The 17,568-nt window shown below is 42.5% G+C and overlaps 1 protein-coding gene across 3 annotated transcripts in view; it reads left to right on the top strand.

Annotated features, from left to right (window-relative positions):
- RNF43 (ring finger protein 43) overlaps positions 1–17,568 on the top strand; it is a 70,829-nt gene that overhangs the window by 27,889 nt on the left and 25,372 nt on the right. Inside the window, exon 1 of one of the 3 annotated variants that reach the window (XM_058706008.1) lies at positions 5,110–5,600. The exons of the other annotated variants lie outside the window; for them this stretch is intronic. The gene's annotated coding sequence lies outside the window, so the exon portion shown is untranslated. Of the gene's footprint in view, positions 1–5,109; positions 5,601–17,568 lie in introns of those variants that run through there. 3 annotated transcript variants of the gene reach the window in all.

Genomic DNA, 17,568 nt, shown 5'->3' with positions numbered 1-17,568 from the left:
CTTTAACAGATATCAGCTGCCTTCATAGGGCACAGCATACAGCTTGTGTTGAAGTGGCTGTGGCTTTAATATCCAAAAGTGAACCCTTAGTTATGAGAGAATTTGTCCTACTTGCAGAGAGTAAGGCTATATCATTTACCTATAGGCACCTGGCAGACACTTTTTGACTTTTAAGCAGCAGGTAGCTGGTGGGAGCTTACTTTTAGAAAAACTACTAGCTGGGCTATAGAAGTAGCAATATGACATAAGGAGAATGAAACCCAATGCTTTTGATTGGTTTCTGTATCATCCTCAAAGAGGAGATTCCGAGGTTGCTTTGCCTTTAGGAGTTCTTGTTTTTCTTCTCTCCACTGCCCTGAACTATAGAACCTTTTAGGTCATACATTAGGCGATATTAGAAGCTAAGTGAGTGGAATCTCATTCTAGTGTGGCAGGCTACACAGCATCATCTCTTCTGGATTTCTTGCAGTGAGAATAGTTCAAGTGAACCAACAACCACAAGCTCTACTTTTATTTATTTATTTTTTTTAATTCTTTTTTTCAACGTTTTTTATTTATTTTTGGGACAGAGAGAGACAGAGCATGAACGGGGGAGGGGCAGAGAGAGAGGGAGACACAGAATCGGAAACAGGCTCCAGGCTCCGAGCCATCAGCCCAGAGCCTGACGCGGGGCTCGAACTCACGGACCGCGAGATCGTGACCTGGCTGAAGTCGGACGCTTAACCGACTGCGCCACCCAGGCGCCCCATCCACAAGCTCTACTTTTAATTGGATTCACTTACGTAGCCGTTTTAACTTTTCCTAAGTGTTTTCATGCATTAAATTTAGTATTTACAATATTATATCCATAGTACTATATCTGAAAGATGTAAACAGTATTTGGCAAATTTGTGTCTCTAGTCCTGTCTTTTCACTCAAACTCTGATTCTTATTTCAAATCGCCTATAGGATTTAAATGTTCATCTCTAATTCAGAATTAGAATGAATTCATTTTCTTCTGTGCAAAATTAATTTCTTTCCAATGTCCATCTTTGGATTGATGCAATTCCCCTTCTACCTGCCGCCAGTTCTCCAGGTTTAGAACCTTTAACTCCTTTATTCTTGTGGTTCAGTGTGTCAGCAAGTGCTTTCTACATTTCCTTTGTGATTTCTGTGATTCATCCTTTCACCTTCTAACTGTTGCCACCAGGGTTCAAGCTCTCATCATTTTATGCTAGATTCTGGAACAGCTCTCTAACTGGTTTTCCTACCACCAGTTTTCTTTTCATCCCATTATAGTTTTTATTCCGATACTAAATTGTGTTTAAAATACTGTTTTGATCATGAGATCCCCTTGCTTAAGAATCCGGAGTGGTTCCTTTTTCTCGTATGCCAGCAAGGTCTGGCTCTTATCTCAGCATTCAGTGGCTTTCACAATTTGACCCTACCTCAGCTATCTAAACTATCTCTGCCGGTCTATTTTTTAGTTACGTAAGTCTTCTTACTTTGAAGACTTGCGAGAGACTGGTCAAGAACCCCGCTTTTCCTCTCACTTGGCCCCATGTGTTTTCTCAAGGCTGTAGCTGGGAATTTCCCAAAATCCATTAGACAGATCCTGTGGATCAGATCCTGCTTATTTTACATATGTGGTTATTCTTCTCTTATTCAAATCCTGAATCCCCAAATCAAATTCCTTAGGGGCTAGCTTAATTCATCTCCTCCACAAAACCCACAGGACCTATGGGCTATACCACACAATGTGACACTTGGTCATACATCATTTTATGTCACCATTTAGTTGTATTTATGTGTTATCTCCCTAATAAGACTATAACCAATGGGCTGGATCAAACATAATTTTGATGTTCATCAAACACTTGCCAACTAAGAGGCCATATTTCAGGCCCACTCTGATGTGCCCATGGGGCAAGACTCCATGTGTACCCATCCAGCATCCACTCAATAGCAACATTGTGTGACTGTCCATATCTTGACAAGGAACATTTGGAAACTATTGATCTTCCCTGTAACAAAGAGTTTGGGAAGAAATTGTAGCAGCTGCTATTTTAGTGAGAAAGATGGCTCCAGAAATAGGCCTGATAGTGTCCAGGCTAAGAATCAAACTTAGTGCCAGACAGCAACTCTGCTAGTTAGGTATTTTGCTAGGAAGGGAGTTCAGCCTCTGAAGCATTTCATGTAGGTGTGGACTCCGCAATTAGATATGCTGCTACTTTCTGAAGTAAGCCTACCTAAAGGCAAAAGTATGGCCTGGTGACTGGGTGATTACTCCCGCAGTGTGAGTACTCATTTATAGGCTACATGGAAGTACCCACCCGAACAAGCACTATGAAGAAGCAAAAGAAAGTGCCCAGGACCTAAGTGTAGTCACTGTGTCAACAGCAATATCAGATAGGGTGATTTTTATAGAGTGGGGGGTGTGGTGGGGGGAAGGGTCGACGCACCTGTGTTTGGTGATTCAGAAACTTGGTGACCGCATTATATGGCACCATGAAGCCACCTTATGTTCCAGCCACCCCATGGTGGCTGATGTCATATAATTACCCACCCATTTGCTAACTGGACCAAGAGGAAATGGATTGGATGAAAGCCAGAATAAGGTATACCTTGTAGCTGAGCCACAGTCAAAACCTGTGAAACCAGATGGCTTTTGGGGACTTTTCCCTATACCAGTGAAGTCATTGCCATTGTCAACCTAATAGTGGTTGGTTTTTATAGGTATCATGCATTTTTGCTTGCCTATTCCTCAGATATGTTCTCATCTGAATTTATTCAAATGAGCTCTGTAGCTCACAAATTACTAAATTATGCTATCTTAATCAGGAAAGGGTCCAGACAATTCCTGTTGGCTGAGCTAGGACTTAACTTAATCCTAGACTGACTCAGCTTCTCTGTTAAAGTTGTTTGAAATTCTGATATCCCGCCAGAGACTGTTTCTAAAGAGTTCTCAGTGTGAAGTATGAATCACAAACAAATGGACTCTGGGGAGACCAAAAGCACAAGCTTTCAATGTGAATTCAGCATGCATTTACTGGTTGCCTGCTATTGTTAGGGCATTGTACTGTGTGGGAGAGAAAGAAATCTCTGCCCTCAATTTAGTAGATAAGGATGTAAAGCAGAAGGTGAAAAGTGCCACACAATAAATACAAACAAGGTGATTGAGACATTTCAGAGGAAAAAGAGATTCTTCATGAAAGAAGTAGCATATAAACATGCCCTTGAATCTCATGGTTCGTGAGTTCGAGCCCCACATTGGGCTCACTGCTGTTAGCTCAGAGCCCGCTTTGGACCCTCTGTCCCCCTCTCTCTCTGCCCCTCCCCTGCTCACGCTCTCTCTTAAACAAAACACAACACAACAAAATGAACAAACAGAAAAACACGCTGCCTTGAATGATAAGAAGTAGCATTTTAAAAAGTGACAGGATAGGAGTAAGGCATTCCAAGAGAACATGAGAGAAGAGTAAGACAGTTTGGTTTGGATAAGCAGTATGGTACATTTAGGAGAGAAGTGGAGATAAAGTTGAAAAGGCAGAGGGGAAGAGGAAGGAATTAATACTTTTTTAGTGCAAGAGATGCTGGTACTTTAAATATGTTGTTTAATCTCTAGGATGATCTTCTTGGGTAGGTAGTGGTATTTTTTTTTATCCATAAAGAAACCGAGACTCAAGAGGTTAGCCTCCCCACTCAAAGTTGCACACATTTTTCAAGTGACAGAGCCAAAATGTGAAACCAGGTGTTCTGATTCCAAAGCCAGGGCAGAGAGGTCTGAAGCCTTGATTTGATAGGCTAAGGAGCTTGGGATTTAATTCAAAAGGCAGTGGAGAGTCACTGATGGTATTTGAATAGGACAACAATATGATTGGTGCCGTATTTAGGAGGATTGCTCTTGCAAAGATGCATGGAGAGCTTTAGAACGTTGAGAGACTGGAGACTAGTCAGAAGCCTATTGTAATGGTTCAGACTCCAGGGACATAGAGAGATAGGTCTCCAAAGAGGAGTTTAAGTGATTGGATGCAGGATGGGGGGGTCATAATGACTCTGAGGTGCTCGGGCTGGGTCTCTAATGACAGTACCACTAACAAAAACAGATGAGTTACGAGAGGTTATTGGTTTAAGGTGGAGTGCAGGAAGAAGATGATATGTAGGTTTGGTATTATTGGAGTTTGAAGTACCAGAAAGACTTCAAAGAAATAATGTGTGACAGGCATTTTATAGTGCAGGATAACTGGACTTAGGAAACAAATTTTGGAATTAGCATTGAAGATATTAGAATGAATAAGAACCCCAGAAAAAAGGTAATAGAAATCAGAGAACATATGCTTATATTTAAATGAAAGGAAGAAGAAAAGAGGAAGGCAGAGGCAACAAACAAATGAGGGACAGTCAGAGAAGTGGAAGAACTAAAACAGCATTAGGTCAGGAATAGCAGTAGGGAGAGTGTCAAGAAGGGATATTCCACAAGTCAGAAGTTAAGTCAGCGATATTTGTCTTGCTTTAGTGTCAATCCCTTTTCTCGGGGAACTGGCACCACTAGGTTCAGATATATTCTTTTTTTCCTTTCTCTTTCAATTCTGTTATGGAGGAAATTAGTCAACCAGAACTGTTTCCCTATTAAAGATGTGTTTGGTGATCACATTTAAACTCGTGAGAGCTCTCAGTTTTACTGCTGGCAAAATAAAGTAAAAGTTTCAGGTCTCGACGTTTATTTCCCAAGAAGGCTTTTATAATTTTGATGCTTTTATTCCTTTACTCTGTGACTCTTTCTATGGTCAGCAACATCTCCTCTTGTTATATTTAGTACATGAAATCCATGCCCAGAATTCAGGGTTCCTGGTTGCAAGCCTAATATGCATTGTGTTGTCTCTTCAACCTAATTTGTGAAATGGGTGGTACTAATAAAGGGAGAATAAAAGAGCTAATGAAGGATTGTAAAGCACTTTGCTAACATACAGCGCAACATCAAAGCCAATAATAGTCTTAATTCAGGGCGAATGATTCCATTAGCAAAGTAAAAATAAAAGGACAAAGGGTAGTGTTGCTTTGTACCTTGATAACGGCTACAAATCAGAAGTGCTGTTATTGATCCTCATTGCCCTGTGAACTCTCAACTCAGGAGTCTGGCTCCCCTCCCTCCTGACCCTCCAAGTACTTCCCTTACCCACTGGGTCTGGTGATGGCATCTCTCCGAATGTCCTGAGAAGTGCAAACAGGAACTTCTGTTCCACAGAGCCAACCTGATAACTGAGAAGACTCTTCTTCCATTTATCAGCACTTTGATTATCTTTTCATATCTCTCACCATCTGCGCTTAGCAAGAAAAATAAAGAGGTTTGAGCAATTAGGAAGTAACAAAGAACTCATAGTTCACAAAGAGCAAGTCAAGGGATGTTTGGAATATTTGAACATACGACCACACTTGGCGTGGGGTGGCCCTCTTACGTCCTCAGGACCAGAGCAGGCTGGAGGGCTGAGCAGGCTGCGGGGAAGCTGAAACCCATGTGGCTCCTCAACTGAAGTCTTTAAAATTCAGGCTTCAGACACTTCAACCCTAAAGAATTTAAGGATGGAGGAAAGAAATATAATTCATCTCTCATTTCATTTAAGGTAAGAAAAATGTTATTTAAATATGTTACTTCATTTAATGTTAATCTGACCCACTCAGAAAAAATATGGAGTACTATTGGGAGTTAATCAACTCTGAGTTTTTCCAGACCTTTTCCATGCAGATCACTTGCCTGGGTCCTCATAAAATCTTGGTAGGAACTGAAGTTCACCAGAGACACTCAGCCAGCACCATGGCCTAAGGCCAGTGTGGCAGCCTAAGAGTTTCTTTGAATCAACACTATAGGGATAAAAAATAAATAAAACTGTTTTTAATGGTTTCTAAACGGTTCCTATCCTGAAGGAGCTTCCCATCAGATCTGGGAGATTAGACAGAAGGGCCCAAAGGACAAGAGAACACTTTGAAAACAAAGCACGAGAATAAGTTGGTCTGCCCATTCGTTCTACATTTGCTCAGTATGTATGTGCTGTGACCTGTGAATGTACATTCCCTGTGTATTGTTGGACAAATGGGCTTGAGCCACTTGTGTGTGTGCACATATGTATGCATGGCTGTAGATTTACAGTTAGGCTTTAGTCTCTTGAAAGCAGGAGCCCTTTCCCTTTTTTGGCAGGGGGGCTGCTTTCTCTCCCTTAAGGCTTATGCTCAACTCAGCACATTGATACTGAGGGAAGACAATAAAAGAATAACTGAGGCTGGGTTATTAAGCAGGAAGGTTTTCCTGAAAGAAGTGAGTTTTGTTCAGGGTTATGGAGGAGATTTAGGTGTGATATAAAAGGGAAGTGACCTCTCCCTTGCTAAGAGGTAAAAATACTATAAAAGCTGACTTTAAAACTTTAACTTATAGGGAGTATACAGAAGGTTTTTGAAGAGAAAGCCAAAATCTAAAAATAAGCATATCCTGATCAAATGACAAGGCAACCACCAAATTTATTTGACCTCACATCTGTTTATTCAACATGCATGCATTTTTTTCTTCACATCTGTGTGCCTGGCATTCTGCTAAGTGATGAATAAGGCCTAGTCCCTGACTTGAAGTAGCTCAGGATCTACGTTAGAGGGAGGAGGAAAGGACTAATATTTTATTGAAATCTAAGAATCAGACACTCTACTGATACAACTGTAAGACGTTAAGTGTCATTTAAGAATTTTGAATGAATCTGGGGTCCCTGGGTGGCTCAGTCAGTTGAGCGTCCAGCTTTGGCTCAGGTCATGATCTCATGGGTTGTGAGTTTGAGCCTCGCATCGGGTTCTCTGCTGTCAGCACAGAGCCTGCTTCCGATCCATCCTCTGTCCATCTCTCTCTGCCCCTCCCTCCCTCCCTCTCTCTCTCTTTCTCTCCCAAAAGTAAACATTTACAGAAAAGAAGAAGAAGAATTTGGAATATAACACTTTAGGGGAACAATGGGGGAAAGTGTTTAATTCTGGGGACTTAAAGCCCAGTAGGAAGAGTAGAGAAGACTAGGCTGGAAGGTTGAGGGCAAAAAGAGGGGGAGAGCTGTAGGACTTAGACGTTGGACTCTTTGGTGCCCAGGGGAAGGGGAGGTGCCATTTTTCTTTTCTATGTGGAGCCAAGGAGATAGGGAAAGGCCCATGAGAAGAAAGTAAAAGGAATTTATCAAAGAACCAAACTACTTTCCCAGCTCATAAATTTTTTTGTAAAAGATTTGTTAAGGGCCAAGACAGTGTTTTTCTGGTTTCATTCTCTTTAACTCCTAGAACCCTGCCATAAGAGGCTACTTACATATCTTACTCTTTAGTTCCTAGGAACCCCGGAGATGCTGCTATTAGGAATTACTAGGGGCGCCTGGCTGGCTCAGGTGGTTAAGCATCCGACTCTGGATTTTGGTTCGGGTCATGATTTCGTGGTTTGTGAGATCAAGTCCCACATTGGCTTCTGTACTGATAGAGTGGAGCCTGCTTGAGATTCTCTCTCTGCCCCTCCCTCTGTTTATGCTCTCTGTCTCTCAAAATAAATATTAAAAAAAAAAAAAAAAGGAATGACTAAAATAGGGGCACTTGGCTGGCCCAGTCAGAAAAGCACATGACTTTTGATCTTGGGGTCGTGAGTTCAAGCCCTGTGTTGCTCATAGAGATTACTTAAAAATAAAATATTTGTGGGGAAAAAAAGAAACTACTAAAATATTCAGAGGATGGAAATACCAACTGGCACCGATGCCAAGGTATCCAGGCACTATCCACGGAGACCCAGTGAAGTGCTGAGCTCCAAATGGCAATCTCTTCTAGGCTCTCGCAACACCATCTTTCGCTTTTTCTTTTATCTCCTGCCTGGAAGGCTACACCATGGGTGGGAATAAAAATCTACTCTCCTGTTGCATCCAGGAAGCTGCCAGCAGTCTGTTTGCCTTGCTCTTTGCTGGCAAATCATTAAACAGTCCCCCCAAAGCAGGCCTCTTCCCCAGGGCCACCCCATGGACAAGGATTCAGAGCTGTGGTCAAAGGGCTGTCAGCAGTCAGGCTGGAGCCTTTGGGTTGTCTCCAACACAAGCCTCTTCTGACTGTTGCCTCTTCTGAACAGAAGCCTCCTTGGCCTGGTCTCAACCCCCAGTGGCTTCTGAGGAGAGACTCTGGGCATCTGAGTTGGCTGGTGGCTTGAATAATTTTGTCCTTCCCCTCCTAATGTAATTTCTAAGTACAACTAGGCCCATGCTCCACCCCTCCCCCTGCCCCTTTCCAATATAAATGCAGTCTTGTGTGTTAGCTGCCCAGGAGCTGGGGCCTGGGATCAGCCAAGCAAATGCCATAACTTCCCATCACCACTCACAATGTGGCAATTAAAACCTGAGCATAGATTTAGTTGAATTGGCCCATCTGGATACAATATCTGCCCTTAAAGGACTCATAAGCACCACAGCCAGCCAGTCATAGATGACTGGAACAGAGTGTGCAGGGTAACTTGAAATCCCTACAATCCCTGAGCAGGAGACTAGCCTGAAAGACACAGAATGTGTGAAATAACCAGATTAATTTATCTATTTCACACTCTTGTGTTAAACTCACCAAACTTAGAAATACTTGGGTAGTTCTACTGGTAGTCATGATATGCCTCTGGCATATTTAAATAAATAACCTGATTTCCTCAAATTTAATTTCTTTGGTCTTTTTTTCACAAGGGCTGTCTGGTTTTCGTCTTTGGTCTTTTCAGCATTAAAATCTTAACGTCAATAATTACTTAAAAACAATAATACTGGGGCGCCTGGGTGGCTCAGTCGGTTGAGCGTCCGACTTCGGCTCAGGTCACGATCTCGCGGTCCGTGAGTTCGAGCCCCGCGTCGGGCTCTGGGCTGATGGCCCAGAGCCTGGAGCCTGTTTCCGATTCTGTGTCTCCCTCTCTCTCTGCCCCTCCCCCGTTCATGCTCTGTCTCTCTCTGTCCCAAAAATAAATAAACGTTAAAAAAAAATTAAAAAAAAAACAACAATAATACTAACTGCTTCCAGCAGATTTCTAAATTTCTACCATCATCTCTGGCATGAGTTTGGCTGCAACAAGAACAGCAAAATCATAAAGCAGACTGTGTCAAGGCTGTTTGCAAGTAGCACATTGGGTTCAGTTGGAGCACTTGTGGGAGTGCAGTTAACTACTGTAGAGTTAAGAGTTAAGGCCATCCCTAGGAGGGGCCCTAGCCAAAGCCTCTAGAGCCCCTTATCCTGGAAATTTGAGGGCAAGTATTGCCCTAGCAATACTGCCACCTGTGACAAGACCTCAGCTTTTCTGCAGATGACCTCTTTTAACAAGACTTAGGTAAATTAGGGGCCTCAAGTGGTGCTTCCTATAGGATGGAGTTCAGTGAAGGTGGTAGGATCTTCCTGGGACAGTGGTCACTAACTGAGCAGCAGAATTCAGCTGACATTTCAGGACATCTTAGTATAGGAGTCTTGGAGGTTTGATCCCTGAGATCCTAACCTGGTGGAGGAAAGGAGTTCAAACTTCGTGCCTGAAGTATCTTCTAAGATCTTGACCTTTGTGGGCCTGAGAACCTGGGTATCCTATTTCATAGCTTTTCTTCTAAAGAGCACTGATGTAACTAAAATGATATTTAGTGGGCTCCCACTCCTTTGTTCCTAACTTCTTGATTAGCTTCTTGGTGCCCCTGTAACTAGAGGTCATTCTGGGCTGAGTCGGGACAAACTCTGTTTCTGTGTGAGAATATAATGGACAAAAATGGCTGAGATTTTTCTCCTTCTCTCTGTCTGATTTTTGCCAAATAAGCTTCCTCTCTGATTATCAGTTTATTTCAAAAGCAACTTAGTTAGCTCTTTCTTCTTTCTCCTCCCCTTTTTTTTCCTGCCCATGACTCTGCTTATGACCCTGTGAACCACCCATACATAGATGCCAAGCAGAAAAACCACACCATGGGAACCATTTTAAGGTCATGAGGTCCATCTACATCATGGAGCTTGGATATGGTCTGAGATGAGGATGGGTGAATTTTTTTTAATAATTTTTTTAACTTTTTTTATTTTTATTTTTTTTAACATTTATTTTTTGAGAGACAGAGAGACAGAGAATAAGTGGGGAGGGGCAGAGAGAGAGGGAGACAAAGAATCTGAAGCAGGCTCCAGACTCTGAATTGTCAGCACAGAGCCCAACATGGGGCTCGAACCCATGTGCCTTGAGATCATGACCTGAGGTGAAGTCAGACCCTTAACCGACTGAGCCACCTAGGTGCCCCAGAGGATAGGTAAATTTTAAAATTGAAGAATGAAGTCTTTAATGTGGAGCAAGACCGGGAAATTGCAGTCTGGCTGAATGACCATTATTTGGGTCCAAGCTTTTGTGAACTCTAATTTCAGGACACACCTTTCTCATCCTAAACAAACATGGACTATTCACTGGGAAAGCATCTCTGAGCAGCGTCTGGATCTGGCTGCCTTTGTTGTGGCTAGGAGAAGAGATGAGATAGGCCCTAGGAGAGAGGAAGGAAGCTGAGGCTGCCGGGAAGAAAGAGCCTAGGCCTGGAGGGAGAATGAGCAGATAGACCTTGCTTCTGTCCTGTTGCTAAGAATGATTCAAGTTTGAACATTCTAGAAATGGAGGTCGTGAAGCCTTTCATCCATTCACCGCAGTACCCAGCAATGTTTGTTGTACCACACAGAATACCTCCCATTGCATGTACCTGGAGGTGGCATGGCAGGGTAAACAGGGTACTGGGATTGAATTCTGGAGACCTCCAGGATTTAACTAGCTGTGTAACCATGGGCAGCCTGTGACTTGAGTCTTATGTTCCTCATCTGTAAAAAAGGAAGTGTTGAAGGGCCCTTACAGGTATGAACCAGGCTCAGCTGTTAGCAAGTCACATCTCTTTGTAAACTGTATGGCAGCTGGATTCAAATGAAATTTTATTCATTATTCCAGCAAAGACCAAGGGCCTCCAAAATGCAAAGCCTCAGACTAGACTTTTGATGAGCTCATTTACCCCCCTCAGCCTTTGTCCCCCCGCTTCCTGTTGGAAGCTGGCACATCATTTCAGTTCTAATCTTCTCAGCACTCTTGCTCACCAGCACACCTGTCCACTGGGGAGGTCTTCTGGATCCAGTGAGAAACACTGGAGGCCTCTGTCACCCATCCTCTCTCTGTCAGTCCACTCTCATCAGGGGGCCCAAGGTTGTGCTGCTCTAGCCCCACCGATATTATTTTCCTTCGTACCTTAAAAAAATTACACAATCAAGCAGGAATACATTTTCCTTATAAAAAAAAATTAACAGAATAAAGGGAAACTCCTTTTGACAATTTCCCCAGCCTCCCAACTTAATTCAGTAGGAAACTCAGTCATCCCAAAGACAGTGACAGGCTGAGGTAAGGAAGAGAATGAGGTCTAGAGGTTTCCAAATCCAAGCCTAAACAATCACCAGTAGGGCCTAACCTGCGGATGTGAGCTGGACCTCTTTCAATAAAAAGGAAAGTGCCCAAACTGGGCTTCAGAGGCTATTTCGGTGCTGCAGGCAGGAAGCAGCAACTTCAGGCTGTTCTGTTTTTCCCAACTCCCGAGCTATAGGAGCTTGACTTTATGATGCTGGTGTGTCCCGGTGTTGGAGATAAGAGTCAGGTGGTTCTAAGTTCAGGTAATGGAGGTTGCATAGGAGAGATGGATTATAAAATCTGAAAAGAGGAAATGGGGGGAAAGGTGCCTTTGATGCCTGGCCAGTATTCCTGATTACAAAGGCAAAGTTGTAGCAGGCAGTAAAGTTACCTGTCCAAGGCCTGGGTGAAGGTCCGTATGTGGAATCAGAGAACTAAGAGATTATTGCAGCAGAGGTCGGGGGGGGGGGGGGGGGGGGGCGGGGGGAGGGGCGGGGGGGGATGGGGAGGAGGGTGGCTGGAAACAAGAGACAGTAGAGAGTTGCTTGCAAAAGCACACGCCCCAAGATGAGGAGATGCCGTGGATAAAGAAAGACCAGCATTAAGTTTGGGGCTCAGTTGAGCCCTGGAATGCCCTTTGTGAGGAGGTAATGAGATCACATGGCTTCCTTCATGGGAAGGAGGCGGGCTGAGAACTGGAAGAGCTTGTTCAGTGGGGTTTGGAGGGCTGAGCACAGGGGGGAAGTGACCGTGGATAATGAGCTGTCCCAGACTGGGCCTTGTAGAACACTGGCATTCAGAAGCACTGTTGACAATCGCCAAGGGAGTAGCAGTCAGAAGAAGGTCTTTGTCCCTTCCAGCAATAAGGAGGGATTTTATTATTGCAAATACGATAGTAAAACAATGACCGTTTAATGAGCACTTATTGAGTGTCGGGTTCTGTGCTAGGTACTTATTATATCCATTATCTCCAGTCTTCATGATAATCATCCCATTCTGTAGGTGAAGAATATGAGGCTCAGAAAGCCTAGGTAACATGTCCAAGGTCACACAGGCGAATGATGGAGTCAGAATTTGAGCCTTAGGTCTATTTTAGAAGGGAGGGGAAAATCAGAACAAATAAGTTAAAGGAGGAGGACAGAGACCTAGAGACCAGATCCATCCGAAAATATGAAGTACAACACATGCCACTAAAAGGACAGTATTCACGTCTTTACACAGGCGTGGAAACTATGTGTGCAAAGCTGAGTTCTCAGCCAGAGTGGCCTGGACCCTGAAAGCAAGCTCAGGCTCCTAATTTGCCCCTGAAGGCAGTGTCTGGAACAGGGGCATCCCATCTCCTGACTTTTCAGGAAGTCACAGATAGCCAGTCCTTAAGCCCCTCCAGTTTTCAGGGGCTCTACCCAACCACACCCTCCCTGAATCCTACCAGTCAACTCCCTTGGCTCTCTCCTGGTGTCCTGAGAGGACAGGTGACATCTCCTTATTAGGAGACCTTGCATCCTAAGGAGGCAGGTACATTTGGATCTGTTTTCTCTCAGGGGTCCTCTTCCCAGCTAGAATTCCCTGCAGGTGGGAGCAAAGACAGCCCGTGTTATACCCAAGGAAGACTAAAATTGCCTTGCTAGGTAATGAGCAGTGTCCTGGCTGAATGGTCTTCTTTTTTTTTTTTTTTTCTTGGTTTTGTTTCTAATCTGAGCATACTTGAAAAGTCTTACTGTAAAAGAGTCCAACCATACAAAAGTGCAGTGAGTATGGTTTTCATGCCACAATACAACTATACAAGAAATAGGTTTTCTTGAGAGCTTCCCCTCACAGAGCAGCCAAAACAGAAATATCTAAGACACCCCTCTGATATTTGTCGACACTGGTCACCACAAATACGCTCATTGTTCAAGCCCAAGTGTTCCCTTGAAATCCATGTAGGCACATCATCTTCACCAGGGTCCAGGCTTCTGGGGTCTACTCCTTCTGGGGCACAGTCTGGAGATTCCCACATCTTGGCATATCCCCAGATTCCTCCCCCCATTCCCCCAGGATTCCAGGGACTCTAATGGCCCCTGCCCTATCCCCCATACACACTCCTTTCTGTCTTCAGGACACTCACATTTTCCTCAAGGAATTCAATCTTTCACAAAAGCCAGGAAGATAGGTCTTTAGCATCACTTGTTTTGGGTAAATGCCCCTAAGGCAGGGAAATAGGAGAGGCTCTCTTCCTGGAGTGGCAGGAGAGAAAAGATACAAAATATAAATAGCTCTCATTCTTTTCTGTTCTTCCACAACAGCAAAAAAGCAAAACTCAAATTAATATCCCAATATATCATTCTATGATTGAAATGTTCAAAGCAAAACACCAAAGTCTCTCTTCACTATCTCCTTGCTAAATCCTCTCCCAAAGCCATTGTTACCAGAATTTTGGTGTGCATTGTGTTGCCTTTAGAGTTAACTGTCAGCTATCTGGTTGTAGACCGTCGATATTTAATAAAAAAAATATTGATCTGGGTACCTACTGTGTGGCAGGCACTGAAGGGGCAGTGGAGGTGAGTTATATATAGCCTGAGAAGAGAGGGAAGTAAGCAAACAACTGAAATACCACTGCATAAGTTGTGATGGGGGAATACAGGGTGCTAAGAGGGCCCAGAGCAGGGGCCTCTGACCTATCCTGACAGAGCAGCAAATGCCAGAAGTGTTTGGAGACATGAAACACGTTATTTCTGGACCATGGGTTTCAAGGGGGGAGAAGAAGTATGGGAAGGGAATGGGAAGCCATGGGGCAAGGTGTATAGGCATGAGCCCAGAGCAGGCAGAGCCTTTTAAGCTGTCTTTATAAATACAGACTTTATTCCAAGAGCTATGAGAAGCTTTTTAAGAGCTTAATGTGGAAGAGTGACGCACTCAAGTTAGCATTGTAGATCACTCAGGCTTCAGTGTGTAGAACTGAGGGGGGTGAAATGCCCCCAGTTATCTGGAATAACTGTGTTCCCAGTAAATTGGAACAGCAATGATGGTGGCCTGTATTAGAGTAGCCAGAGTGGAAACGGAGGAAAGAGGACAAATAAGAGACATGTTTAGGAGATAGAATTGTTAGAAGCTGGTGATTGGTGGGTGTTGCTGGTGGGGGTAGGGGTGAAGGAGACGGAGGAGGCTAGGTGGAAAACATCTGTTTTGGGGAGTAGGTAGATAGCGATTCCCTAAAATAGGGAACACTGGAGGAGCAGTTTTGAGGGATAAAATGATTAGTTCAATTTTGAACATGCTGAGTTTGAGATGTCTCATTTAAAGCTCTTCATGTGCCTGAGTGGCTCAGTCAGTTGAGCGTTTGACTTCGACTCAGGTCATGATCTCACGGTTCGTGAGTTCGAGCCCCTTGTCAGGCTCTGTGCTGACAGCTCAGAGCCTGGAGCCTGCTTTGGAATCTGTGTTTCTCTGTCTGTCTGTCCCTTCCCTGCTCACGCTCTGACTCTCTCTCTCTCTCTCTCTCAAAAATAAACAGTATAAAGTTCTTCGTGCAGAAATGTCCAAGCCCTACCTGTCGGACATATAGGTCTGGAACTCATGAGAGGTCTAGGCTGCACATGTGTAATCAATGACCTCTGTATGGAAACCAAAGCTATTCACTGGTTGGAGTCACGTAGGGGGTGCATGGAGGGTAAAAAGAGAGGAGGGCCTAGGACAGAATCCAATATTTCAGGGATTTGTTTAGGAATGTAAAATTAGGATGGTAAGTTTTCTTAGTCATGAGTTGGGGGAGGCATCATGTTTTCAAAGTAAAATGGGAAATATTCTTAGTTTATTATTATTATTATTATTATTATTATTATTTATTTTTACTTTATCCTACTTCTTCCATTTCTTCTGATCTCAGCTGTGTAATTCTGGACATGTTACTTAACCTTTTTTTTTTTTAAAGTTTTTATTTAAATTCTAGTTAGTTAACATATAATGTAATATTAGTTTCAGGTGTACAATATAGTGATTCAACACTTCCATACACACCTGATAAGTGCATTTCTTAATCCCCATCACCTATTTAACCCATCCCCCCAACCACCTCCCCTCTGGTTACCAGTTTATTCTCTATGGTTAAACTATAGAATTTATTTCTCAGTTTGCCTCTCTCTCTTTTTTCCTCCCTTTGCTCATTTGTTTTGTTTCTTAAATTCCACATGGGTGAAATCGTATGGTATTTGTCTTTCTCTGACTGAATTATTTCACTTAGCATAATACTCTCTAGCTCTATCCATTTCATTGTGAATGGCAAGATTTCATTCTTTTTTATGGCTGAATAATATTCCATTGTATATATATACATATATGTACACACACACACACGCACGCACACACACCACAGCTTCTTTATCCATTCATCAGTTAATGGACACTTGGGCTGTTTCCATAATTTGGCTATTGTAGATAATGCTGCTATAAGCATCAGGGTGCATGGATCCCTTTGAATTAGTATTTTTGTATTCTTTGGGTAAATACCTAGTAGTGCAATTGCTAGATTGTTGGATAGTTCTATTCTTAACTTTTTGAGGAACTCCCATACTGTTTTCCAGAGAGGCTGCGCCAGTTTGCATTCCCACTAACAGTGTAAGAGTGTTCCCCTTTCTCTGCCTCCTCGCCAACACCTTTTGTTTCTTGTGTTGTTGATTTCAGCCATTCTGACAGGTATGAGGTGATTTCTCATTGTAGTTTTGATTTGAATTTTCCTGATGGTAAGTGATGATGAGCATTTTTTCATGTATCTCTTGGCCATCTGTATGTCTTATTTGGAAAAATGTCCATTCGTATCTTCTGTCCATTTTTAAAAATTAGATTGTTTACTTTTTTGGGGGGGTGTCGAGTTATATAAATTCTTTATATATTTTAGATACTAACCCTTTATTGGATATGTTGTTTGCAAATACCTACTTCCATTCTGCTAGATTGCCATTTAGTTTCATTGATTGTTTCCTTCACTGTGCAGAAGCTTTTTATTTTGATGTAGTCCCAATAGTTTATTTTGCCTTTGTTTCTCTTGCCTCAGAGATCTTTCTAGAAAGAAGTTGCTGCCTGTGCTCTCTTCTAGGATTTTTATAATTTCAGGTCTTACATTTAGATCTGTAATCCATTTTGAATTTATTTTTATATATGGTGTAAGAAAGTGGGGTCCAATTTCATTCTTCTGCATGTCACTGTCCAGTTTTTCCAACCCCATTTGTTGGAGAAACATTCTTTTTCCCGCTGGATATTCTTTCCTGCTTTGTCAAAGATGAACTGACCATATAATTGTGGGTTTATTTCTGGGGTTTCTATTCTGTTCCATTGATTTATGTGTATTTGTGTGTGTGTGTGTGTGTGTGTGTGTGTGTGAGAGAGAGAGAGAGAGAGAGTCTGTGCCAGTACCATACTGTCTTGATGACTACAGCTTTGTAATGTAGCTCGAGGTCCGGAATTGTGATGCTTCCAGCTTTGTTTTTCTTTTTCAAGGTTGCTTTGTGTATTCGGGGTCTTCCATACAAATTTTAGGATTGTTTGTCCTAGTTCTGTGAAGAATGCTGTTGATACTTTGATAGAGATTGCATTAAATGTATAGATTGCTTTGGATAGTATAGACATTTTAACAATACTTACTCTTACAATCTATGACCATGGAATGTGTTTCCATTTCTTTGTGTTGTCTTCAGTGTCCTTCATCAGGATTTTGTCGTTTTCAGAGTACAGATCTTTTTCTTCTTTGGTTAGGTTTATTCTTAGGTATCTTATTGTTTTTGGCACAATTGTAAATGAGATTGATTTCTTAATTTTTCTTTCTGCTGCTTCATTATTGGTGTATAGAAATACAATAGATTTCCATACATTGATTTTGTATCCTACGACTTTACTGAATTTGTGTACCAGTTCTAGCACTTTTTTGGTAGAGTCTTTTGGGTTTTTTATATGTAGTATCATGTCATATGCAAATAGTGAAAGTTTTACTTCTATCTTGTCAGTTACTTAACCGCTTAATGCCTCAGTTTCTTCATCTTTAAAATGGAGACAATAGTAGTTTCTACCTTAACATAGCGTTGTTACGAGAATGGAAAGAGTTAATACACAAAAGTGCTTAGACCCATCACTGGCCCACTGTATTTACTCAATAAATGTAAACTAGCATTATCATCATCCCCATTAGCTTGGACAATGGAGGGTTGACTCTGGGTTCA

The sequence above is a fragment of the Neofelis nebulosa genome, chromosome 16, assembly GCF_028018385.1.
Source record: "Neofelis nebulosa isolate mNeoNeb1 chromosome 16, mNeoNeb1.pri, whole genome shotgun sequence".
NCBI classification, from domain to species: domain Eukaryota; kingdom Metazoa; phylum Chordata; class Mammalia; order Carnivora; family Felidae; genus Neofelis; species Neofelis nebulosa.
Note: the sequence above shows the minus strand (reverse complement) of the source record. Positions and strands in the feature narration are given on the sequence as shown.